The sequence below is a fragment of the Danio rerio genome, chromosome 1, assembly GCF_049306965.1.
Source record: "Danio rerio strain Tuebingen ecotype United States chromosome 1, GRCz12tu, whole genome shotgun sequence".
NCBI lineage: Eukaryota > Metazoa > Chordata > Actinopteri > Cypriniformes > Danionidae > Danio > Danio rerio.
Window position 1 is genome coordinate 56772884 of NC_133176.1, and position 26640 is coordinate 56799523.

Consider the following 26640-nt stretch of genomic DNA (forward strand, 5'->3'; position numbering starts at 1 on the left):
TGACTAACATTTAGTTATGTTGGTGGCTTTTTCATTTTTTTATTTTTTTATTTTAATTTGTCGTCAGTTACAGTGCAAAAAAGCTTACTTTCTGGCTTTTATATGGAGCATGTCTGTGTGTATTTATACAGTTGATCTAAACAGGGGGGCTAATAACTGTACAATATAATTATCATAATAAATCATATTTAAAGGTAATATTAATACATTTTACTCTTATATTTCCCTGTCTGTAGGTTACCTGGCTTATTATGATGTAGAATATACATAGACTTAAACCTTGTGTGCTGATGTTTTATCCAGTCTGGGGTGATTTTTAGGGTTTATTTGACCACAAATTTGTGTTTTAACAAATGCAATGATGCTAGTAACAAATCTTATACTGACACATATTTTATGAAAATGCTTTGGAATTATTAAAAAACTCAACAACATAGTCTGGGCAAATTGACTACCATTTTCTTTTGTTGGTGGCTTTTTATGTTGGTGTTTTTTTTGCCCCATTGACTTCCATTATAAAAACATTTTTTGATTGTAAAGCCATGCCACCATATAATCATTATTTTTTGGTGGTGGTTTTCCCTGCTGAGAACAGGTAAAATTTGTCATCAGTTACAGTGCATAAAAGATTTTTATGGAGTGTGTATTTATGCAATAGATATAAACATGGGGACTAATAACTGTATAATATAATTATCTTATTAAATCATACTTAGATAATATTAATACATTTTTCTCTTATATTTCCCTGTCTGTAGGTTACCTGGCGTACGAGTTCGATAAGTTCTGGTTGCAGGAGGAGCTGGAAAGCATCATGGAGTTTAATCGCTACAGAGAAAAGTTCCATGACAAGGTCAAGGGTCACCCATTGCATTATTTTTTGATAGTGGTTTTCCCTGCTGAGAACAGGTGAAATTTGTCATCAGTTACAGTGCAAAAAATCCTGGTTTCTGGCTTTTATATGGAGTTTGTGTGTGTGCATTTATACAGTTGATCTAAAATGATTTGCCCTCTTATGAATTTTTCACAGTATGCCTGATAATATTTTTTCTTCTGGAGAAAGAAAGTCTTATTTGTTTTATTTCAGCTAGAATAAAAGCATTTTTTTTTATTTTTTAAAACACAGTTTTTAGGTCAATATTATTAGCCCCTTTAAGTAATAGTTTTCAATAGTCTACAGAACAAACCATCATTACACAATAACTTGCCTAATTAACCTAACCTGCGTAGTTAACCTAATTAACCTAGTTAAGCCTTTAAATGTCACATTAAGCTGTATAGAAGTGTCTTGAAAAATATCTAGAAAAATATTATTTAATGTCATCATGGCAAAGATCAATTAAATCAGTTATTAGCGATAGTTATTAAAGCTATTATGTTTAGAAACGGGTTGAAAAAAATCTGCTTTTTGTTAAACAGAAATTGGGGGGAAAAAATAAACAGGGGGGCGAATAACTGTATAATATAGTTATCATAATAAATCATTCTTAAAGCTAATAATAATACATTTGACTCCTCTATTTCCTTGTCTGTAGGTTACCTGGCGTACGAGTTCGATAAGTTCTGGTTGCAGGAGGAGCCGGAGAGCATCATGGAGTTTAATCGCTACAAAGAAAAGTTCCATCACAAGGTCAAAGGTCACCTTCAGGAGCCAGAGGTCACACTCACCCTGACCCCAAATCCAGAAAACTGATTCCCAATGCATTCCAGATCAATTCAGAGACAAGACAAACCAATTAAACTGCGGTGTAAGCGGTACATCAAGTGTACATAACTGGTCGTTTAGCTGCATTTACCTGGTCAGGGAACAGACTCACACTATTACTCATAATAAATAAAACCAAGACACTGCTGGTGAATAAGCTAAATAACTAAAAATTAGCTAATATTTACAACCATACGTCTCCAGTTAATTAACTGATTATGCAATTGCTAAATGTTTTTTGTATTAATAATGTTTTTAATGTTTAGACGTGCAATTTAGTTGTAATATGGTTTATTATATTTTATGCAGATGCACTTCTCTACAGAATCATCACAATCAGTTTAAAATGATTAATTCTTTCAAAGTAGAGATATTTATTTCATCTGGTGAAATGTTTTGTGAATATTTATTGAAGAATAACAAAATATCGCATTGGTTGATTATTCCAATAGACTTTGTATGGCTGCAAAATATTGGAAAAAACTGACATTGCAACATTTTTTTCTGCGATACATATAGCGATATTGAGTATAGTTTTACAGATGCAATGAATAGCTTTATTTGGAAAAAAAATCATAAGGATAATTTCTGATGACAATAGGATGATTTTGTACTGGATAATATGTAATAAACCAAATCACATGATAAATACATTAAAGCAAAGTTACTAATGAAATAAATGCTTTGTTTTTCTGCGAGTAATCTAGTAAACAAATTAAATAATTAAATTTAAAATAAATAACACAAATTAATATTCTTTGTATGTATATATATATATATATGTATATATATATATATATATATATATATATATATATATATATATATATATATATATATATATATATATATATATATATACTGTTCTTAAGTACAATTAATCTTTCCTAAAGTTACTAAAACATACGTTTTTCTGTGCCTGAATGTTTTGAAATGGGTATAACCTCACAGTCCTTAAAACAAGTTATACTTTTTTGATAACTTTATAGTTACCCTTTGCAATAACTGCACAGGCATGTATGTTTTTAACTCCTCAACTATAATCCTGATTTGACATTGTAGATCCTGCCATGTGACTATTGCGGATGTGCACGTTGCATTATCGAAGGCTGAAACCGTTTATAGTGCAACCCTACTACACAGAACATTTGGATTATCATATATCATATCATATATAACATTTGGAATATATCATATACACACTGCAAATTTGAAATACACATTAGTGTTGCTGACGTGTCTAATGTTGGATTCACACCAAATGCCTAGCAGCATGTCACTATTTAGTTTACTCGCTAAATGTTTTACACCTAAATGCATTTTTCTGCTCAAGTTGAAAGACACAAAGTTTAACATTTGTTGCCTTGTATTTTACTGAATTATTTATGCAGTACAGGCTTGCGGTGTTATTTTACATTAGATTTTTCTAAAACCCTACCTGAATACTATTTGACTGCCGTGAAATCCATAAAACACTGTTTATCACACTTATCTATCACTTAGTTAACTTATCTTTGCTCTTTTCTATATCTGTGCTTGTAATTTGTTTTGCAATTTAACTATAATTAACTTCCCTACAGGATTATCCCAATCAATTTAATTTAATAAATTCCTTCCAAATAGTAATTTTCAAGTTTTGTAACAAACATATTGCAATATCTATCGAAATGAAAATACAGTCATCATTTACTCATCCTCATCCATTTTTTTTTAAAAAACTTATTAAGGTTTTATTATGTTAAAGTAGTTCAGTTCATATATGGTGAGCTCTGTAAGATGGCATGATGCTGATGGGCTTTTTTTTTTTTTTAACAGGTGTGTGTGTTTCAGTGATGTCCACCATGGCTTACCCTCATGACGAGGCTCTAGAGTGGATGATGCAGGATGATATCATGCTGACTACAACACTAAAGAGGTGACGCAGTGTTTGGAGACGCTGCGAGGGGAACACGCTCAACTCCTCAACAACATTCTGGACTGCAGTCAACCAAGCGGAGTGCAGGAGAAATCCAGACTGCTGCTGGAGGACCTGGAGGATATTGAGCTGGGCCTGGGAGAAGCACAGGGGAAACAGGAGGGTAGGAGAAATCCAGACTGCTGCTGGAGACCCTGGAGGACATTGAGCTCAGCCAGGGAGAAACACAGGTGAAATGCGCACACACACACACGCGCATACACTAGGGCTGCTCGATTATGGGGAAAAATAATAATTATGATTATTTTGTTCATAATTGTAATCACGATTGTTCAAAACGATTATCAGTTTAAGTCAAAATTATTCACCCTTTTCTGAATTTTTTTATATATACATATTTCACTAATTATGTTTAACAGAGGAATTTTTCACAGTATTTCCTATAATATTTTTTCTTCTGAAGAAAGGCTTATATTTTATTTCAGCTTGAATAAAAGCAGGTTGAAATATTTTGAAACCTATTTTAATAACTAAATATTAATAGCCCCTTAAGCAATATATATTTTTGATTGTCTGCTGAAGCCTTTAAATGTCACTTTAAGCTGACTAGTATCTTGAAAAATATCTAGTAAAACAATGTACTGTCATTATAGCAAAGATAAGGAGAAATAAGTTAATAAATCTGTTATGTTTGAACTGTGCTTTAAGCATTTTCACTGTAAGAAAAAAACTTTACCTACAAAAGTCCTTCACTCAAGAGCAGCGAGGGATTTTCTCTTTTTGTTGTTTGACACTTTAAGAATAGTGAGGCTCTGGTATGGTTTCTTTTTCGCGTGTCTTTTGAGTCTCAACTTGTTTGTTTATTACACAAATGAGGGTTAATATTAATAATCCCTAAACAGCGCACTCTGACAAAAATGTGCATGCATTTGACCATTAAAGCGTTTGCATAAAGATGGCGTTAGATGTGTGTGCTCTGCTCGTCTATTTATGGACCTAGCTGTATAGGTATGTATGTGTCGTATGTATGTACATTTAAAGTCAGAATTTTTAATCCTCCTGTATATTTTCCCCCCAGTTTCTATTTAAAGGAAATCATTTTTATTTTTAACACATTTCTTAACATAATTAATTTTAACAGCTCATTTCCAATAATTAATTTTCATTTATATTAGTCATCATGAAAGTACATAATATTTGACTAGATATTTTTGAAGATACTAGTATTCAGCTTAGTGACATTTAAAAGCTTAACTACATTAGTTAGGCGAGTTTGGGTAATTAGGCGAGTCAAAGTATAACAGTGGTTTGTTCTGTAGATAACCAAAAAATATTGCTTAAGTGGGCTATAAATATTGACCTTTTAAATGGTTTTAAAAAAAAATGTAAAACCGCTTTTATTCTAGTCTAAATTAAACAGAATTACTTTCTCCAGAAGAAAAAATATCATAGGAAACACTGATAAATTCCTTGTGCCATTAAATATCACTTGAGAAATGTTTGAAAAATAATAAATATTTCACTGAAGCCGAATAGTTTTCCCCTTAATTATATATGTATATGTGTGTATGTTAATTTATTAATTAGTTGATACATTATAGTAATTGGCCTTTTTTCATTTTTAGGTTTCTCAATAGCTGAAGTTGCCTTTTATAAATAAACATAAGGCACACAGAATAGGAATAATTCACCTCTTTACAATCCTGTTTGCCAAAATAAAAAAAATAAAAACATCTTCACGATGGTGTTGTGAAGATTTTCAGAAAAAAGAAAAAAATTGTGAGAGAGAACACCATCAAATTTGCACGACCTGCCCACTCTATTACAAAGCCTTACACAATCAGTAATTTGTTTTTTGTAACATAATGCAAACATAATAGAATGCATACGTTAATGCATACAAGTGTAAAACAATCAATTTTAGAAACTAAAGGATTTAGGATTCTGATGACCGTTTTATAACGTTCTTAATAATAATAATAATAATAGTAATAATAATAATACATTTTGTTTATAATTCACTTCTCTAAAACCCAAACCGCTACAAAAACAGAGAAATCAATCATATAAAAAGAATCCATTATACTGGAAATCTAGTTATTATCCATATATAATGTGAATTTTTGTGTGTTGTCAGGTGATCATCACTTTGTATGGTGAACCAGTTGCTGCGGTAAAAGCTGGACAACACCCAACACAAACTGCAGAAGAGCAAACAGAACATCGCTCGGCTTTAAAAGGAGAAGCACCTGGAGTTCATGAACCAGATTGCGCTGATTTATCGGGTAAATGACATCACGTCTAAAAATAGAAATGTCATGCATCGCGATGCTTAGCGCAAAAACCCCTTTTAACTCCGAAAAAAAGGTCGCTTTTACTGCGTTCCGCGGCGCCGTATCGTGCAAATTTACTGGTCAGTTGGACCCAAAGCAGGTGATGCAACTTAACCATGCGCCCTGCTGCGTTGTTGCCGAAATAGAAGCTGCGTCTAAAAATAGAAATGTCACGCATGGCGTCAAGACGATGCTTAGCGCGAAAACCCCTTTTAACTCCGAAAAAATATCGCTTTTATGGCGTGCCGCGGCGCCGTATCGTGCAAATTTACTGGTCAGTTGGACCCAAAGCAGGTGATGCAACCTAACCATGCGCCCTGCTGCGTTGTCGCCGAAAAAGTTAGGACGCAGTGCCAGGGTGCTCTGATCGGTCAGGTTGCCTTGTGTGCTCTGACTGGTCAGTTGGACCCTGGGTCCTCTGGCTGGTCAGGTGGCCGTACGTGCGCTGATTAATCTGATAGCTGATGTGCTCTTTATGGGCCGTACGTGCGCTTATTAATCTGAAAGCTGATGTGCTGTCCTGATCGGCTGGTTGGCCTGGGGTGCTCTGATTGGTCAGGAGGCAGCTGTGTGCACTGGCTGGTCAAGTGCCTCAAACCGTGCCCTTGCAACGCAGGTGACGCAACCTAACCATGCGCCCTGCTGCCTTGTTGCAGAAATAGAAACGATGTCTAAAATCGAAATGTCATGCATGGCGTCATCGCGATGCTTAGCGCAAAAACCCCTTTTAACTCCGAAAAAAAGGTCGCTTTTACTGCGTTCCGCGGCGCCGTATCGTGCAAATTTACTGGTCAGTTGGACCCAAAGCAGGTGATGCAACTTAACCATGCGCCCTGCTGCGTTGTTGCCGAAATAGAAGCTGCGTCTAAAAATAGAAATGTCACGCATGGCGTCAAGACGATGCTTAGCGCGAAAACCCCTTTTAACTCCGAAAAAATATCGCTTTTATGGCGTGCCGCGGCGCCGTATCGTGCAAATTTACTGGTCAGTTGGACCCAAAGCAGGTGATGCAACCTAACCATGCGCCCTGCTGCGTTGTCGCCGAAAAAGTTAGGACGCAGTGCCAGGGTGCTCTGATCGGTCAGGTTGCCTTGTGTGCTCTGACTGGTCAGTTGGACCCTGGGTCCTCTGGCTGGTCAGGTGGCCGTACGTGCGCTGATTAATCTGATAGCTGATGTGCTCTTTATGGGCCGTACGTGCGCTTATTAATCTGAAAGCTGATGTGCTGTCCTGATCGGCTGGTTGGCCTGGGGTGCTCTGATTGGTCAGGAGGCAGCTGTGTGCACTGGCTGGTCAAGTGCCTCAAACCGTGCCCTTGCAACGCAGGTGACGCAACCTAACCATGCGCCCTGCTGCCTTGTTGCAGAAATAGAAACGATGTCTAAAATCGAAATGTCATGCATGGCGTCATCGCGATGCTTAGCGCAAAAACCCCTTTTAACTCCGAAAAAAAGGTCGCTTTTACTGCGTTCCGCGGCGCCGTATCGTGCAAATTTACTGGTCAGTTGGACCCAAAGCAGGTGATGCAACCTAACCATGCGCCCTGCTGCGTTGTTGCCGAAATAGAATCTGCGTCTAAAAATAGAAATGTCACGCATGGCGTCAAGACGATGCTTAGCGCGAAAACCCCTTTTAACTCCGAAAAAATATCGCTTTTATGGCGTGCCGCGGCGCCGTATCGTGCAAATTTACTGGTCAGTTGGACCCAAAGCAGGTGATGCAACCTAACCATGCGCCCTGCTGCGTTGTCGCCGAAAAAGTTAGGACGCAGTGCCAGGGTGCTCTGATCGGTCAGGTTGCCTTGTGTGCTCTGACTGGTCAGTTGGACCCTGGGTCCTCTGGCTGGTCAGGTGGCCGTACGTGCGCTGATTAATCTGATAGCTGATGTGCTCTTTATGGGCCGTACGTGCGCTTATTAATCTGAAAGCTGATGTGCTGTCCTGATCGGCTGGTTGGCCTGGGGTGCTCTGATTGGTCAGGAGGCAGCTGTGTGCACTGGCTGGTCAAGTGCCTCAAACCGTGCCCTTGCAACGCAGGTGACGCAACCTAACCATGCGCCCTGCTGCCTTGTTGCAGAAATAGAAACGATGTCTAAAATCGAAATGTCATGCATGGCGTCATCGCGATGCTTAGCGCAAAAACCCCTTTTAACTCCGAAAAAAAGGTCGCTTTTACTGCGTTCCGCGGCGCCGTATCGTGCAAATTTACTGGTCAGTTGGACCCAAAGCAGGTGATGCAACCTAACCATGCGCCCTGCTGCGTTGTTGCCGAAATAGAAGCTGCGTCTAAAAATAGAAATGTCACGCATGGCGTCAAGACGATGCTTAGCGCGAAAACCCCTTTTAACTCCGAAAAAATATCGCTTTTATGGCGTGCCGCGGCGCCGTATCGTGCAAATTTACTGGTCAGTTGGACCCAAAGCAGGTGATGCAACCTAACCATGCGCCCTGCTGCGTTGTCGCCGAAAAAGTTAGGACGCAGTGCCAGGGTGCTCTGATCGGTCAGGTTGCCTTGTGTGCTCTGACTGGTCAGTTGGACCCTGGGTCCTCTGGCTGGTCAGGTGGCCGTACGTGCGCTGATTAATCTGATAGCTGATGTGCTCTTTATGGGCCGTACGTGCGCTTATTAATCTGAAAGCTGATGTGCTGTCCTGATCGGCTGGTTGGCCTGGGGTGCTCTGATTGGTCAGGAGGCAGCTGTGTGCACTGGCTGGTCAAGTGCCTCAAACCGTGCCCTTGCAACGCAGGTGACGCAACCTAACCATGCGCCCTGCTGCCTTGTTGCAGAAATAGAAACGATGTCTAAAATCGAAATGTCATGCATGGCGTCATCGCGATGCTTAGCGCAAAAACCCCTTTTAACTCCGAAAAAAAGGTCGCTTTTACTGCGTTCCGCGGCGCCGTATCGTGCAAATTTACTGGTCAGTTGGACCCAAAGCAGGTGATGCAACTTAACCATGCGCCCTGCTGCGTTGTTGCCGAAATAGAAGCTGCGTCTAAAAATAGAAATGTCACGCATGGCGTCAAGACGATGCTTAGCGCGAAAACCCCTTTTAACTCCGAAAAAATATCGCTTTTATGGCGTGCCGCGGCGCCGTATCGTGCAAATTTACTGGTCAGTTGGACCCAAAGCAGGTGATGCAACCTAACCATGCGCCCTGCTGCGTTGTCGCCGAAAAAGTTAGGACGCAGTGCCAGGGTGCTCTGATCGGTCAGGTTGCCTTGTGTGCTCTGACTGGTCAGTTGGACCCTGGGTCCTCTGGCTGGTCAGGTGGCCGTACGTGCGCTGATTAATCTGATAGCTGATGTGCTCTTTATGGGCCGTACGTGCGCTTATTAATCTGAAAGCTGATGTGCTGTCCTGATCGGCTGGTTGGCCTGGGGTGCTCTGATTGGTCAGGAGGCAGCTGTGTGCACTGGCTGGTCAAGTGCCTCAAACCGTGCCCTTGCAACGCAGGTGACGCAACCTAACCATGCGCCCTGCTGCCTTGTTGCAGAAATAGAAACGATGTCTAAAATCGAAATGTCATGCATGGCGTCATCGCGATGCTTAGCGCAAAAACCCCTTTTAACTCCGAAAAAAAGGTCGCTTTTACTGCGTTCCGCGGCGCCGTATCGTGCAAATTTACTGGTCAGTTGGACCCAAAGCAGGTGATGCAACCTAACCATGCGCCCTGCTGCGTTGTTGCCGAAATAGAAGCTGCGTCTAAAAATAGAAATGTCACGCATGGCGTCAAGACGATGCTTAGCGCGAAAACCCCTTTTAACTCCGAAAAAATATCGCTTTTATGGCGTGCCGCGGCGCCGTATCGTGCAAATTTACTGGTCAGTTGGACCCAAAGCAGGTGATGCAACCTAACCATGCGCCCTGCTGCGTTGTCGCCGAAAAAGTTAGGACGCAGTGCCAGGGTGCTCTGATCGGTCAGGTTGCCTTGTGTGCTCTGACTGGTCAGTTGGACCCTGGGTCCTCTGGCTGGTCAGGTGGCCGTACGTGCGCTGATTAATCTGATAGCTGATGTGCTCTTTATGGGCCGTACGTGCGCTTATTAATCTGAAAGCTGATGTGCTGTCCTGATCGGCTGGTTGGCCTGGGGTGCTCTGATTGGTCAGGAGGCAGCTGTGTGCACTGGCTGGTCAAGTGCCTCAAACCGTGCCCTTGCAACGCAGGTGACGCAACCTAACCATGCGCCCTGCTGCCTTGTTGCAGAAATAGAAACGATGTCTAAAATCGAAATGTCATGCATGGCGTCATCGCGATGCTTAGCGCAAAAACCCCTTTTAACTCCGAAAAAAAGGTCGCTTTTACTGCGTTCCGCGGCGCCGTATCGTGCAAATTTACTGGTCAGTTGGACCCAAAGCAGGTGATGCAACTTAACCATGCGCCCTGCTGCGTTGTTGCCGAAATAGAAGCTGCGTCTAAAAATAGAAATGTCACGCATGGCGTCAAGACGATGCTTAGCGCGAAAACCCCTTTTAACTCCGAAAAAATATCGCTTTTATGGCGTGCCGCGGCGCCGTATCGTGCAAATTTACTGGTCAGTTGGACCCAAAGCAGGTGATGCAACCTAACCATGCGCCCTGCTGCGTTGTCGCCGAAAAAAGTTAGGACGCAGTGCCAGGGTGCTCTGATCGGTCAGGTTGCCTTGTGTGCTCTGACTGGTCAGTTGGACCCTGGGTCCTCTGGCTGGTCAGGTGGCCGTGCGTGCGCTGATTAATCTGATAGCTGATGTGCTCTTTATGGGCCGTACGTGCGCTTATTAATCTGAAAGCTGATGTGCTGTCCTGATCGGCTGGTTGGCCTGGGGTGCTCTGATTGGTCAGGAGGCAGCTGTGTGCACTGGCTGGTCAAGTGCCTCAAACCGTGCCCTTGCAACGCAGGTGACGCAACCTAACCATGCGCCCTGCTGCCTTGTTGCAGAAATAGAAACGATGTCTAAAATCGAAATGTCATGCATGGCGTCATCGCGATGCTTAGCGCAAAAACCCCTTTTAACTCCGAAAAAAAGGTCGCTTTTACTGCGTTCCGCGGCGCCGTATCGTGCAAATTTACTGGTCAGTTGGACCCAAAGCAGGTGATGCAACTTAACCATGCGCCCTGCTGCGTTGTTGCCGAAATAGAAGCTGCGTCTAAAAATAGAAATGTCACGCATGGCGTCAAGACGATGCTTAGAGCGAAAACCCCTTTTAACTCCGAAAAAATATCGCTTTTATGGCGTGCCGCGGCGCCGTATCGTGCAAATTTACTGGTCAGTTGGACCCAAAGCAGGTGATGCAACCTAACCATGCGCCCTGCTGCGTTGTCGCCGAAAAAGTTAGGACGCAGTGCCAGGGTGCTCTGATCGGTCAGGTTGCCTTGTGTGCTCTGACTGGTCAGTTGGACCCTGGGTCCTCTGGCTGGTCAGGTGGCCGTACGTGCGCTGATTAATCTGATAGCTGATGTGCTCTTTATGGGCCGTACGTGCGCTTATTAATCTGAAAGCTGATGTGCTGTCCTGATCGGCTGGTTGGCCTGGGGTGCTCTGATTGGTCAGGAGGCAGCTGTGTGCACTGGCTGGTCAAGTGCCTCAAACCGTGCCCTTGCAACGCAGGTGACGCAACCTAACCATGCGCCCTGCTGCCTTGTTGCAGAAATAGAAACGATGTCTAAAATCGAAATGTCATGCATGGCGTCATCGCGATGCTTAGCGCAAAAACCCCTTTTAACTCCGAAAAAAAGGTCGCTTTTACTGCGTTCCGCGGCGCCGTATCGTGCAAATTTACTGGTCAGTTGGACCCAAAGCAGGTGATGCAACTTAACCATGCGCCCTGCTGCGTTGTTGCCGAAATAGAAGCTGCGTCTAAAAATAGAAATGTCACGCATGGCGTCAAGACGATGCTTAGCGCGAAAACCCCTTTTAACTCCGAAAAAATATCGCTTTTATGGCGTGCCGCGGCGCCGTATCGTGCAAATTTACTGGTCAGTTGGACCCAAAGCAGGTGATGCAACCTAACCATGCGCCCTGCTGCGTTGTCGCCGAAAAAGTTAGGACGCAGTGCCAGGGTGCTCTGATCGGTCAGGTTGCCTTGTGTGCTCTGACTGGTCAGTTGGACCCTGGGTCCTCTGGCTGGTCAGGTGGCCGTACGTGCGCTGATTAATCTGATAGCTGATGTGCTCTTTATGGGCCGTACGTGCGCTTATTAATCTGAAAGCTGATGTGCTGTCCTGATCGGCTGGTTGGCCTGGGGTGCTCTGATTGGTCAGGAGGCAGCTGTGTGCACTGGCTGGTCAAGTGCCTCAAACCGTGCCCTTGCAACGCAGGTGACGCAACCTAACCATGCGCCCTGCTGCCTTGTTGCAGAAATAGAAACGATGTCTAAAATCGAAATGTCATGCATGGCGTCATCGCGATGCTTAGCGCAAAAACCCCTTTTAACTCCGAAAAAAAGGTCGCTTTTACTGCGTTCCGCGGCGCCGTATCGTGCAAATTTACTGGTCAGTTGGACCCAAAGCAGGTGATGCAACTTAACCATGCGCCCTGCTGCGTTGTTGCCGAAATAGAAGCTGCGTCTAAAAATAGAAATGTCACGCATGGCGTCAAGACGATGCTTAGCGCGAAAACCCCTTTTAACTCCGAAAAAATATCGCTTTTATGGCGTGCCGCGGCGCCGTATCGTGCAAATTTACTGGTCAGTTGGACCCAAAGCAGGTGATGCAACCTAACCATGCGCCCTGCTGCGTTGTCGCCGAAAAAGTTAGGACGCAGTGCCAGGGTGCTCTGATCGGTCAGGTTGCCTTGTGTGCTCTGACTGGTCAGTTGGACCCTGGGTCCTCTGGCTGGTCAGGTGGCCGTACGTGCGCTGATTAATCTGATAGCTGATGTGCTCTTTATGGGCCGTACGTGCGCTTATTAATCTGAAAGCTGATGTGCTGTCCTGATCGGCTGGTTGGCCTGGGGTGCTCTGATTGGTCAGGAGGCAGCTGTGTGCACTGGCTGGTCAAGTGCCTCAAACCGTGCCCTTGCAACGCAGGTGACGCAACCTAACCATGCGCCCTGCTGCCTTGTTGCAGAAATAGAAACGATGTCTAAAATCGAAATGTCATGCATGGCGTCATCGCGATGCTTAGCGCAAAAACCCCTTTTAACTCCGAAAAAAAGGTCGCTTTTACTGCGTTCCGCGGCGCCGTATCGTGCAAATTTACTGGTCAGTTGGACCCAAAGCAGGTGATGCAACTTAACCATGCGCCCTGCTGCGTTGTTGCCGAAATAGAAGCTGCGTCTAAAAATAGAAATGTCACGCATGGCGTCAAGACGATGCTTAGCGCGAAAACCCCTTTTAACTCCGAAAAAATATCGCTTTTATGGCGTGCCGCGGCGCCGTATCGTGCAAATTTACTGGTCAGTTGGACCCAAAGCAGGTGATGCAACCTAACCATGCGCCCTGCTGCGTTGTCGCCGAAAAAAGTTAGGACGCAGTGCCAGGGTGCTCTGATCGGTCAGGTTGCCTTGTGTGCTCTGACTGGTCAGTTGGACCCTGGGTCCTCTGGCTGGTCAGGTGGCCGTGCGTGCGCTGATTAATCTGATAGCTGATGTGCTCTTTATGGGCCGTACGTGCGCTTATTAATCTGAAAGCTGATGTGCTGTCCTGATCGGCTGGTTGGCCTGGGGTGCTCTGATTGGTCAGGAGGCAGCTGTGTGCACTGGCTGGTCAAGTGCCTCAAACCGTGCCCTTGCAACGCAGGTGACGCAACCTAACCATGCGCCCTGCTGCCTTGTTGCAGAAATAGAAACGATGTCTAAAATCGAAATGTCATGCATGGCGTCATCGCGATGCTTAGCGCAAAAACCCCTTTTAACTCCGAAAAAAAGGTCGCTTTTACTGCGTTCCGCGGCGCCGTATCGTGCAAATTTACTGGTCAGTTGGACCCAAAGCAGGTGATGCAACTTAACCATGCGCCCTGCTGCGTTGTTGCCGAAATAGAAGCTGCGTCTAAAAATAGAAATGTCACGCATGGCGTCAAGACGATGCTTAGCGCGAAAACCCCTTTTAACTCCGAAAAAATATCGCTTTTATGGCGTGCCGCGGCGCCGTATCGTGCAAATTTACTGGTCAGTTGGACCCAAAGCAGGTGATGCAACCTAACCATGCGCCCTGCTGCGTTGTCGCCGAAAAAAGTTAGGACGCAGTGCCAGGGTGCTCTGATCGGTCAGGTTGCCTTGTGTGCTCTGACTGGTCAGTTGGACCCTGGGTCCTCTGGCTGGTCAGGTGGCCGTGCGTGCGCTGATTAATCTGATAGCTGATGTGCTCTTTATGGGCCGTACGTGCGCTTATTAATCTGAAAGCTGATGTGCTGTCCTGATCGGCTGGTTGGCCTGGGGTGCTCTGATTGGTCAGGAGGCAGCTGTGTGCACTGGCTGGTCAAGTGCCTCAAACCGTGCCCTTGCAACGCAGGTGACGCAACCTAACCATGCGCCCTGCTGCCTTGTTGCAGAAATAGAAACGATGTCTAAAATCGAAATGTCATGCATGGCGTCATCGCGATGCTTAGCGCAAAAACCCCTTTTAACTCCGAAAAAAAGGTCGCTTTTACTGCGTTCCGCGGCGCCGTATCGTGCAAATTTACTGGTCAGTTGGACCCAAAGCAGGTGATGCAACTTAACCATGCGCCCTGCTGCGTTGTTGCCGAAATAGAAGCTGCGTCTAAAAATAGAAATGTCACGCATGGCGTCAAGACGATGCTTAGCGCGAAAACCCCTTTTAACTCCGAAAAAATATCGCTTTTATGGCGTGCCGCGGCGCCGTATCGTGCAAATTTACTGGTCAGTTGGACCCAAAGCAGGTGATGCAACCTAACCATGCGCCCTGCTGCGTTGTCGCCGAAAAAGTTAGGACGCAGTGCCAGGGTGCTCTGATCGGTCAGGTTGCCTTGTGTGCTCTGACTGGTCAGTTGGACCCTGGGTCCTCTGGCTGGTCAGGTGGCCGTACGTGCGCTGATTAATCTGATAGCTGATGTGCTCTTTATGGGCCGTACGTGCGCTTATTAATCTGAAAGCTGATGTGCTGTCCTGATCGGCTGGTTGGCCTGGGGTGCTCTGATTGGTCAGGAGGCAGCTGTGTGCACTGGCTGGTCAAGTGCCTCAAACCGTGCCCTTGCAACGCAGGTGACGCAACCTAACCATGCGCCCTGCTGCCTTGTTGCAGAAATAGAAACGATGTCTAAAATCGAAATGTCATGCATGGCGTCATCGCGATGCTTAGCGCAAAAACCCCTTTTAACTCCGAAAAAAAGGTCGCTTTTACTGCGTTCCGCGGCGCCGTATCGTGCAAATTTACTGGTCAGTTGGACCCAAAGCAGGTGATGCAACTTAACCATGCGCCCTGCTGCGTTGTTGCCGAAATAGAAGCTGCGTCTAAAAATAGAAATGTCACGCATGGCGTCAAGACGATGCTTAGCGCGAAAACCCCTTTTAACGCCGAAAAAATATCGCTTTTATGGCGTGCCGCGGCGCCGTATCGTGCAAATTTACTGGTCAGTTGGACCCAAAGCAGGTGATGCAACCTAACCATGCGCCCTGCTGCGTTGTCGCCGAAAAAAGTTAGGACGCAGTGCCAGGGTGCTCTGATCGGTCAGGTTGCCTTGTGTGCTCTGACTGGTCAGTTGGACCCTGGGTCCTCTGGCTGGTCAGGTGGCCGTGCGTGCGCTGATTAATCTGATAGCTGATGTGCTCTTTATGGGCCGTACGTGCGCTTATTAATCTGAAAGCTGATGTGCTGTCCTGATCGGCTGGTTGGCCTGGGGTGCTCTGATTGGTCAGGAGGCAGCTGTGTGCACTGGCTGGTCAAGTGCCTCAAACCGTGCCCTTGCAACGCAGGTGACGCAACCTAACCATGCGCCCTGCTGCCTTGTTGCAGAAATAGAAACGATGTCTAAAATCGAAATGTCATGCATGGCGTCATCGCGATGCTTAGCGCAAAAACCCCTTTTAACTCCGAAAAAAAGGTCGCTTTTACTGCGTTCCGCGGCGCCGTATCGTGCAAATTTACTGGTCAGTTGGACCCAAAGCAGGTGATGCAACTTAACCATGCGCCCTGCTGCGTTGTTGCCGAAATAGAAGCTGCGTCTAAAAATAGAAATGTCACGCATGGCGTCAAGACGATGCTTAGCGCGAAAACCCCTTTTAACTCCGAAAAAATATCGCTTTTATGGCGTGCCGCGGCGCCGTATCGTGCAAATTTACTGGTCAGTTGGACCCAAAGCAGGTGATGCAACCTAACCATGCGCCCTGCTGCGTTGTCGCCGAAAAAGTTAGGACGCAGTGCCAGGGTGCTCTGATCGGTCAGGTTGCCTTGTGTGCTCTGACTGGTCAGTTGGACCCTGGGTCCTCTGGCTGGTCAGGTGGCCGTACGTGCGCTGATTAATCTGATAGCTGATGTGCTCTTTATGGGCCGTACGTGCGCTTATTAATCTGAAAGCTGATGTGCTGTCCTGATCGGCTGGTTGGCCTGGGGTGCTCTGATTGGTCAGGAGGCAGCTGTGTGCACTGGCTGGTCAAGTGCCTCAAACCGTGCCCTTGCAACGCAGGTGACGCAACCTAACCATGCGCCCTGCTGCCTTGTTGCAGAAATAGAAACGATGTCTAAAATTGAAATGTCATGCATGGCGTCATCGCGATGCTTAGCGCAAAAACCCCTTTTAACTCCGAAAAAAAGGTCGCTTTTACTGCGTTCCGCGGCGCCGTATCGTGCAAATTTACTGGTCAGTTGGACCCAAAGCAGGTGATGCAACTTAACCATGCGCCCTGCTGCGTTGTTGCCGAAATAGAAGCTGCGTCTAAAAATAGAAATGTCACGCATGGCGTCAAGACGATGCTTAGCGCGAAAACCCCTTTTAACTCCGAAAAAATATCGCTTTTATGGCGTGCCGCGGCGCCGTATCGTGCAAATTTACTGGTCAGTTGGACCCAAAGCAGGTGATGCAACCTAACCATGCGCCCTGCTGCGTTGTCGCCGAAAAAAGTTAGGACGCAGTGCCAGGGTGCTCTGATCGGTCAGGTTGCCTTGTGTGCTCTGACTGGTCAGTTGGACCCTGGGTCCTCTGGCTGGTCAGGTGGCCGTGCGTGCGCTGATTAATCTGATAGCTGATGTGCTCTTTATGGGCCGTACGTGCGCTTATTAATCTGAAAGCTGATGTGCTGTCCTGATCGGCTGGTTGGCCTGGGGTGCTCTGATTGGTCAGGAGGCAGCTGTGTGCACTGGCTGGTCAAGTGCCTCAAACCGTGCCCTTGCAACGCAGGTGACGCAACCTAACCATGCGCCCTGCTGCCTTGTTGCAGAAATAGAAACTATGTCTAAAATCGAAATGTCATGCATGGCGTCATCGCGATGCTTAGCGCAAAAACCCCTTTTAACTCCGAAAAAAAGGTCGCTTTTACTGCGTTCCGCGGCGCCGTATCGTGCAAATTTACTGGTCAGTTGGACCCAAAGCAGGTGATGCAACTTAACCATGCGCCCTGCTGCGTTGTTGCCGAAATAGAAGCTGCGTCTAAAAATAGAAATGTCACGCATGGCGTCAAGACGATGCTTAGCGCGAAAACCCCTTTTAACTCCGAAAAAAAATCGCTTTTATGGCGTGCCGCGGCGCCGTATCGTGCAAATTTACTGGTCAGTTGGACCCAAAGCAGGTGATGCAACCTAACCATGCGCCCTGCTGCGTTGTCGCCGAAAAAAGTTAGGACGCAGTGCCAGGGTGCTCTGATCGGTCAGGTTGCCTTGTGTGCTCTGACTGGTCAGTTGGACCCTGGGTCCTCTGGCTGGTCAGGTGGCCGTGCGTGCGCTGATTAATCTGATAGCTGATGTGCTCTTTATGGGCCGTACGTGCGCTTATTAATCTGAAAGCTGATGTGCTGTCCTGATCGGCTGGTTGGCCTGGGGTGCTCTGATTGGTCAGGAGGCAGCTGTGTGCACTGGCTGGTCAAGTGCCTCAAACCGTGCCCTTGCAACGCAGGTGACGCAACCTAACCATGCGCCCTGCTGCCTTGTTGCAGAAATAGAAACGATGTCTAAAATCGAAATGTCATGCATGGCGTCATCGCGATGCTTAGCGCAAAAACCCCTTTTAACTCCGAAAAAAAGGTCGCTTTTACTGCGTTCCGCGGCGCCGTATCGTGCAAATTTACTGGTCAGTTGGACCCAAAGCAGGTGATGCAACTTAACCATGCGCCCTGCTGCGTTGTTGCCGAAATAGAAGCTGCGTCTAAAAATAGAAATGTCACGCATGGCGTCAAGACGATGCTTAGCGCGAAAACCCCTTTTAACTCCGAAAAAATATCGCTTTTATGGCGTGCCGCGGCGCCGTATCGTGCAAATTTACTGGTCAGTTGGACCCAAAGCAGGTGATGCAACCTAACCATGCGCCCTGCTGCGTTGTCGCCGAAAAAGTTAGGACGCAGTGCCAGGGTGCTCTGATCGGTCAGGTTGCCTTGTGTGCTCTGACTGGTCAGTTGGACCCTGGGTCCTCTGGCTGGTCAGGTGGCCGTACGTGCGCTGATTAATCTGATAGCTGATGTGCTCTTTATGGGCCGTACGTGCGCTTATTAATCTGAAAGCTGATGTGCTGTCCTGATCGGCTGGTTGGCCTGGGGTGCTCTGATTGGTCAGGAGGCAGCTGTGTGCACTGGCTGGTCAAGTGCCTCAAACCGTGCCCTTGCAACGCAGGTGACGCAACCTAACCATGCGCCCTGCTGCCTTGTTGCAGAAATAGAAACGATGTCTAAAATCGAAATGTCATGCATGGCGTCATCGCGATGCTTAGCGCAAAAACCCCTTTTAACTCCGAAAAAAAGGTCGCTTTTACTGCGTTCCGCGGCGCCGTATCGTGCAAATTTACTGGTCAGTTGGACCCAAAGCAGGTGATGCAACTTAACCATGCGCCCTGCTGCGTTGTTGCCGAAATAGAAGCTGCGTCTAAAAATAGAAATGTCACGCATGGCGTCAAGACGATGCTTAGCGCGAAAACCCCTTTTAACTCCGAAAAAATATCGCTTTTATGGCGTGCCGCGGCGCCGTATCGTGCAAATTTACTGGTCAGTTGGACCCAAAGCAGGTGATGCAACCTAACCATGCGCCCTGCTGCGTTGTCGCCGAAAAAAGTTAGGACGCAGTGCCAGGGTGCTCTGATCGGTCAGGTTGCCTTGTGTGCTCTGACTGGTCAGTTGGACCCTGGGTCCTCTGGCTGGTCAGGTGGCCGTGCGTGCGCTGATTAATCTGATAGCTGATGTGCTCTTTATGGGCCGTACGTGCGCTTATTAATCTGAAAGCTGATGTGCTGTCCTGATCGGCTGGTTGGCCTGGGGTGCTCTGATTGGTCAGGAGGCAGCTGTGTGCACTGGCTGGTCAAGTGCCTCAAACCGTGCCCTTGCAACGCAGGTGACGCAACCTAACCATGCGCCCTGCTGCCTTGTTGCAGAAATAGAAACGATGTCTAAAATCGAAATGTCATGCATGGCGTCATCGCGATGCTTAGCGCAAAAACCCCTTTTAACTCCGAAAAAAAGGTCGCTTTTACTGCGTTCCGCGGCGCCGTATCGTGCAAATTTACTGGTCAGTTGGACCCAAAGCAGGTGATGCAACTTAACCATGCGCCCTGCTGCGTTGTTGCCGAAATAGAAGCTGCGTCTAAAAATAGAAATGTCACGCATGGCGTCAAGACGATGCTTAGCGCGAAAACCCCTTTTAACTCCGAAAAAATATCGCTTTTATGGCGTGCCGCGGCGCCGTATCGTGCAAATTTACTGGTCAGTTGGACCCAAAGCAGGTGATGCAACCTAACCATGCGCCCTGCTGCGTTGTCGCCGAAAAAGTTAGGACGCAGTGCCAGGGTGCTCTGATCGGTCAGGTTGCCTTGTGTGCTCTGACTGGTCAGTTGGACCCTGGGTCCTCTGGCTGGTCAGGTGGCCGTACGTGCGCTGATTAATCTGATAGCTGATGTGCTCTTTATGGGCCGTACGTGCGCTTATTAATCTGAAAGCTGATGTGCTGTCCTGATCGGCTGGTTGGCCTGGGGTGCTCTGATTGGTCAGGAGGCAGCTGTGTGCACTGGCTGGTCAAGTGCCTCAAACCGTGCCCTTGCAACGCAGGTGACGCAACCTAACCATGCGCCCTGCTGCCTTGTTGCAGAAATAGAAACGATGTCTAAAATCGAAATGTCATGCATGGCGTCATCGCGATGCTTAGCGCAAAAACCCCTTTTAACTCCGAAAAAAAGGTCGCTTTTACTGCGTTCCGCGGCGCCGTATCGTGCAAATTTACTGGTCAGTTGGACCCAAAGCAGGTGATGCAACTTAACCATGCGCCCTGCTGCGTTGTTGCCGAAATAGAAGCTGCGTYTAAAAATAGAAATGGCACGCATGGCGTCAAGACGATGCTTAGCGCGAAAACCCCTTTTAACTCCTAAAAAATATCGCTTTTATGGCGTGCCGCGGCGCCGTATCGTGCAAATTTACTGGTCAGTTGGACCCAAAGCAGGTGATGCAACCTAACCATGCGCCCTGCTGCGTTGTCGCCGAAAAAGTTAGGACGCAGTGCCAGGGTGCTCTGATCGGTCAGGTTGCCTTGTGTGCTCTGACTGGTCAGTTGGACCCTGGGTCCTCTGGCTGGTCAGGTGGCCGTACGTGCGCTGATTAATCTGATAGCTGATGTGCTCTTTATGGGCCGTACGTGCGCTTATTAATCTGAAAGCTGATGTGCTGTCCTGATCGGCTGGTTGGCCTGGGGTGCTCTGATTGGTCAGGAGGCAGCTGTGTGCACTGGCTGGTCAAGTGCCTCAAACCGTGCCCTTGCAACGCAGGTGACGCAACCTAACCATGCGCCCTGCTGCCTTGTTGCAGAAATAGAAACGATGTCTAAAATCGAAATGTCATGCATGGCGTCATCGCGATGCTTAGCGCAAAAACCCCTTTTAACTCCGAAAAAAAGGTCGCTTTTACTGCGTTCCGCGGCGCTGTATCGTGCAAATTTACTGGTCAGTTGGACCCAAAGCAGGTGATGCAACTTAACCATGCGCCCTGCTGCGTTGTTGCCGAAATAGAAGCTGCGTCTAAAAATAGAAATGTCACGCATGGCGTCAAGACGATGCTTAGCGCGAAAACCCCTTTTAACTCCGATAAAAWATCGCTTTTATGGCGTGCCGCGGCGCCGTATCGTGCAAATTTACTGGTCAGTTGGACCCAAAGCAGGTGATGCAACCTAACCATGCGCCCTGCTGCGTTGTCGCCGAAAAAAGTTAGGACGCAGTGCCAGGGTGCTCTGATCGGTCAGGTTGCCTTGTGTGCTCTGACTGGTCAGTTGGACCCTGGGTCCTCTGGCTGGTCAGGTGGCCGTACGTGCGCTGATTAATCTGATAGCTGATGTGCTCTTTATGGGCCGTACGTGCGCTTATTAATCTGAAAGCTGATGTGCTGTCCTGATCGGCTGGTTGGCCTGGGGTGCTCTGATTGGTCAGGAGGCAGCTGTGTGCACTGGCTGGTCAAGTGCCTCAAACCGTGCCCTTGCAACGCAGGTGACGCAACCTAACCATGCGCCCTGCTGCCTTGTTGCAGAAATAGAAACGATGTCTAAAATCGAAATGTCATGCATGGCGTCATCGCGATGCTTAGCGCAAAAACCCCTTTTAACTCCGAAAAAAAGGTCGCTTTTACTGCGTTCCGCGGCGCCGTATCGTGCAAATTTACTGGTCAGTTGGACCCAAAGCAGGTGATGCAACTTAACCATGCGCCCTGCTGCGTTGTTGCCGAAATAGAAGCTGCGTCTAAAAATAGAAATGTCACGCATGGCGTCAAGACGATGCTTAGCGCGAAAACCCCTTTTAACTCAGAAAAAATATCGCTTTTATGGCGTGCCGCGGCGCCGTATCGTGCAAATTTACTGGTCAGTTGGACCCAAAGCAGGTGATGCAACCTAACCATGCGCCCTGCTGCGTTGTCGCCGAAAAAGTTAGGACGCAGTGCCAGGGTGCTCTGATCGGTCAGGTTGCCTTGTGTGCTCTGACTGGTCAGTTGGACCCTGGGTCCTCTGGCTGGTCAGGTGGCCGTACGTGCGCTGATTAATCTGATAGCTGATGTGCTCTTTATGGGCCGTACGTGCGCTTATTAATCTGAAAGCTGATGTGCTGTCCTGATCGGCTGGTTGGCCTGGGGTGCTCTGATTGGTCAGGAGGCAGCTGTGTGCACTGGCTGGTCAAGTGCCTCAAACCGTGCCCTTGCAACGCAGGTGACGCAACCTAACCATGCGCCCTGCTGCCTTGTTGCAGAAATAGAAACGATGTCTAAAATCGAAATGTCATGCATGGCGTCATCGCGATGCTTAGCGCAAAAACCCCTTTTAACTCCGAAAAAAAGGTCGCTTTTACTGCGTTCCGCGGCGCCGTATCGTGCAAATTTACTGGTCAGTTGGACCCAAAGCAGGTGATGCAACTTAACCATGCGCCCTGCTGCGTTGTTGCCGAAATAGAAGCTGCGTCTAAAAATAGAAATGTCACGCATGGCGTCAAGACGATGCTTAGCGCGAAAACCCCTTTTAACTCCGAAAAAATATCGCTTTTATGGCGTGCCGCGGCGCCGTATCGTGCAAATTTACTGGTCAGTTGGACCCAAAGCAGGTGATGCAACCTAACCATGCGCCCTGCTGCGTTGTCGCCGAAAAAAGTTAGGACGCAGTGCCAGGGTGCTCTGATCGGTCAGGTTGCCTTGTGTGCTCTGACTGGTCAGTTGGACCCTGGGTCCTCTGGCTGGTCAGGTGGCCGTACGTGCGCTGATTAATCTGATAGCTGATGTGCTCTTTATGGGCCGTACGTGCGCTTATTAATCTGAAAGCTGATGTGCTGTCCTGATCGGCTGGTTGGCCTGGGGTGCTCTGATTGGTCAGGAGGCAGCTGTGTGCACTGGCTGGTCAAGTGCCTCAAACCGTGCCCTTGCAACGCAGGTGACGCAACCTAACCATGCGCCCTGCTGCCTTGTTGCAGAAATAGAAACGATGTCTAAAATCGAAATGTCATGCATGGCGTCATCGCGATGCTTAGCGCAAAAACCCCTTTTAACTCCGAAAAAAAGGTCGCTTTTACTGCGTTCCGCGGCGCCGTATCGTGCAAATTTACTGGTCAGTTGGACCCAAAGCAGGTGATGCAACTTAACCATGCGCCCTGCTGCGTTGTTGCCGAAATAGAAGCTGCGTCTAAAAATAGAAATGTCACGCATGGCGTCAAGACGATGCTTAGCGCGAAAACCCCTTTTAACTCCGAAAAAATATCGCTTTTATGGCGTGCCGCGGCGCCGTATCGTGCAAATTTACTGGTCAGTTGGACCCAAAGCAGGTGATGCAACCTAACCATGCGCCCTGCTGCGTTGTCGCCGAAAAAAGTTAGGACGCAGTGCCAGGGTGCTCTGATCGGTCAGGTTGCCTTGTGTGCTCTGACTGGTCAGTTGGACCCTGGGTCCTCTGGCTGGTCAGGTGGCCGTACGTGCGCTGATTAATCTGATAGCTGATGTGCTCTTTATGGGCCGTACGTGCGCTTATTAATCTGAAAGCTGATGTGCTGTCCTGATCGGCTGGTTGGCCTGGGGTGCTCTGATTGGTCAGGAGGCAGCTGTGTGCACTGGCTGGTCAAGTGCCTCAAACCGTGCCCTTGCAACGCAGGTGACGCAACCTAACCATGCGCCCTGCTGCCTTGTTGCAGAAATAGAAACGATGTCTAAAATCGAAATGTCATGCATGGCGTCATCGCGATGCTTAGCGCAAAAACCCCTTTTAACTCCGAAAAAAAGGTCGCTTTTACTGCGTTCCGCGGCGCCGTATCGTGCAAATTTACTGGTCAGTTGGACCCAAAGCAGGTGATGCAACTTAACCATGCGCCCTGCTGCGTTGTTGCCGAAATAGAAGCTGCGTCTAAAAATAGAAATGTCACGCATGGCGTCAAGACGATGCTTAGCGCGAAAACCCCTTTTAACTCCGAAAAAATATCGCTTTTATGGCGTGCCGCGGCGCCGTATCGTGCAAATTTACTGGTCAGTTGGACCCAAAGCAGGTGATGCAACCTAACCATGCGCCCTGCTGCGTTGTCGCCGAAAAAAGTTAGGACGCAGTGCCAGGGTGCTCTGATCGGTCAGGTTGCCTTGTGTGCTCTGACTGGTCAGTTGGACCCTGGGTCCTCTAGCTGGTCAGGTGGCCGTACGTGCGCTGATTAATCTGATAGCTGATGTGCTCTTTATGGGCCGTACGTGCGCTTATTAATCTGAAAGCTGATGTGCTGTCCTGATCGGCTGGTTGGCCTGGGGTGCTCTGATTGGTCAGGAGGCAGCTGTGTGCACTGGCTGGTCAAGTGCCTCAAACCGTGCCCTTGCAACGCAGGTGACGCAACCTAACCATGCGCCCTGCTGCCTTGTTGCAGAAATAGAAACGATGTCTAAAATCGAAATGTCATGCATGGCGTCATCGCGATGCTTAGCGCAAAAACCCCTTTTAACTCCGAAAAAAAGGTCGCTTTTACTGCGTTCCGCGGCGCCGTATCGTGCAAATTTACTGGTCAGTTGGACCCAAAGCAGGTGATGCAACTTAACCATGCGCCCTGCTGCGTTGTTGCCGAAATAGAAGCTGCGTCTAAAAATAGAAATGTCACGCATGGCGTCAAGACGATGCTTAGCGCGAAAACYCCTTTTAACTCCGAAAAAATATCGCTTTTATGGCGTGCCGCGGCGCCGTATCGTGCAAATTTACTGGTCAGTTGGACCCAAAGCAGGTGATGCAACCTAACCATGCGCCCTGCTGCGTTGTCGCCGAAAAAGTTAGGACGCAGTGCCAGGGTGCTCTGATCGGTCAGGTTGCCTTGTGTGCTCTGACTGGTCAGTTGGACCCTGGGTCCTCTGGCTGGTCAGGTGGCCGTACGTGCGCTGATTAATCTGATAGCTGATGTGCTCTTTATGGGCCGTACGTGCGCTTATTAATCTGAAAGCTGATGTGCTGTCCTGATCGGCTGGTTGGCCTGGGGTGCTCTGATTGGTCAGGAGGCAGCTGTGTGCACTGGCTGGTCAAGTGCCTCAAACCGTGCCCTTGCAACGCAGGTGACGCAACCTAACCATGCGCCCTGCTGCCTTGTTGCAGAAATAGAAACGATGTCTAAAATCGAAATGTCATGCATGGCGTCATCGCGATGCTTAGCGCAAAAACCCCTTTTAACTCCGAAAAAAAGGTCGCTTTTACTGCGTTCCGCGGCGCCGTATCGTGCAAATTTACTGGTCAGTTGGACCCAAAGCAGGTGATGCAACTTAACCATGCGCCCTGCTGCGTTGTTGCCGAAATAGAAGCTGCGTCTAAAAATAGAAATGTCACGCATGGCGTCAAGACGATGCTTAGCGCGAAAACCCCTTTTAACTCCGAAAAAATATCGCTTTTATGGCGTGCCGCGGCGCCGTATCGTGCAAATTTACTGGTCAGTTGGACCCAAAGCAGGTGATGCAACCTAACCATGCGCCCTGCTGCGTTGTCGCCGAAAAAAGTTAGGACGCAGTGCCAGGGTGCTCTGATCGGTCAGGTTGCCTTGTGTGCTCTGACTGGTCAGTTGGACCCTGGGTCCTCTRGCTGGTCAGGTGGCCGTACGTGCGCTGATTAATCTGATAGCTGATGTGCTCTTTATGGGCCGTACGTGCGCTTATTAATCTGAAAGCTGATGTGCTGTCCTGATCGGCTGGTTGGCCTGGGGTGCTCTGATTGGTCAGGAGGCAGCTGTGTGCACTGGCTGGTCAAGTGCCTCAAACCGTGCCCTTGCAACGCAGGTGACGCAACCTAACCATGCGCCCTGCTGCCTTGTTGCAGAAATAGAAACGATGTCTAAAATCGAAATGTCATGCATGGCGTCATCGCGATGCTTAGCGCAAAAACCCCTTTTAACTCCGAAAAAAAGGTCGCTTTTACTGCGTTCCGCGGCGCCGTATCGTGCAAATTTACTGGTCAGTTGGACCCAAAGCAGGTGATGCAACTTAACCATGCGCCCTGCTGCGTTGTTGCCGAAATAGAAGCTGCGTCTAAAAATAGAAATGTCACGCATGGCGTCAAGACGATGCTTAGCGCGAAAACCCCTTTTAACTCCGAAAAAATATCGCTTTTATGGCGTGCCGCGGCGCCGTATCGTGCAAATTTACTGGTCAGTTGGACCCAAAGCAGGTGATGCAACCTAACCATGCGCCCTGCTGCGTTGTCGCCGAAAAAAGTTAGGACGCAGTGCCAGGGTGCTCTGATCGGTCAGGTTGCCTTGTGTGCTCTGACTGGTCAGTTGGACCCTGGGTCCTCTGGCTGGTCAGGTGGCCGTACGTGCGCTGATTAATCTGATAGCTGATGTGCTCTTTATGGGCCGTACGTGCGCTTATTAATCTGAAAGCTGATGTGCTGTCCTGATCGGCTGGTTGGCCTGGGGTGCTCTGATTGGTCAGGAGGCAGCTGTGTGCACTGGCTGGTCAAGTGCCTCAAACCGTGCCCTTGCAACGCAGGTGACGCAACCTAACCATGCGCCCTGCTGCCTTGTTGCAGAAATAGAAACGATGTCTAAAATCGAAATGTCATGCATGGCGTCATCGCGATGCTTAGCGCAAAAACCCCTTTTAACTCCGAAAAAAAAGGTCGCTTTTACTGCGTTCCGCGGCGCCGTATCGTGCAAATTTACTGGTC

At 47.8% G+C, this 26640-nt stretch overlaps 1 long non-coding RNA gene across 3 annotated transcripts in view; it reads left to right on the forward strand.

The window, feature by feature from the left end:
* LOC108190370 (uncharacterized) overlaps window positions 1-26640 on the forward strand; it is a 124093-nt gene that overhangs the window by 8046 nt on the left and 89407 nt on the right. For 2 of the 3 annotated variants that reach the window (XR_012382287.1, XR_002459124.3), the window contains 4 exons: window positions 759-853; window positions 1536-1748; window positions 3521-3850; window positions 5758-5905. This is a non-coding gene — a long non-coding RNA (uncharacterized lncRNA). Of the gene's footprint in view, window positions 1-758; window positions 854-1535; window positions 1756-3520; window positions 3851-5757; window positions 5906-26640 lie in introns of all 3 variants that reach the window. The other variant, XR_012382288.1, reaches the window with a different exon arrangement.